Genomic DNA, 699 nt, shown 5'->3' with positions numbered 1-699 from the left:
CTTCATTTCCTTGGTTGCTTCTTTTGATGTACAGAAGCTTTTTAGTTTAATGAGGTCCCATTTGTTGATTCTTGACCTTTTTTCCTGAGCAATTAATGTCTGGGTTAGAAAATCCTTTCCTACACCATAGCTTGTAGGTTATTGCCAATGTTTTCTTCTAACAGTTTCAGAGTTTCAGGCTTTACATTGAGATCTTTGATCCATTTGGAGTTGACTTTTGTGCAGGGTGGAAGATAGGGGTTTAGTTTCATTCTTCTACAGGTGGAGATCCAGTTTTTGCTAGCACCATTTGTTGAACATGCTGTCTTTCCTCCAGTGAATGTTCTTCGCTCCTTTGTCAAATATCAGGTGGCTGAAATTGCATGTACTCATATTTGGGTCTTCAATTTTGTTCCATTGACCTACAGGTCTATTTTCGTGTCAGTACCATGTTGTTTTTATGACTAAAGCTCTGTAATACAGCTTAAAATCTGGTATAGTAATTCCTCCAGCATTGCTCTTAGTGCTCAGGGTTGTTTTGGCTATTTGAGGTCTTTTGTGCTTCCATATGAATCTTAGGATATTTTTTTCCAACTTTGTGAAGAAACTCATGGTGATTTTTATTGGCATTGCATTGAATCTGTAAATGGCTTTTGGGAGGATGGTCAATTTCACAATATTAATTCTTCCAATCCATGAGCATGGGAGTCCTTCCATCTT

Source organism: Nannospalax galili, unplaced genomic scaffold (genome assembly GCF_000622305.1).
Source record: "Nannospalax galili isolate Female #2095 unplaced genomic scaffold, S.galili_v1.0 scaffold3415, whole genome shotgun sequence".
NCBI classification, from domain to species: Eukaryota; Metazoa; Chordata; class Mammalia; order Rodentia; family Spalacidae; genus Nannospalax; species Nannospalax galili.
Note: the sequence above shows the minus strand (reverse complement) of the source record.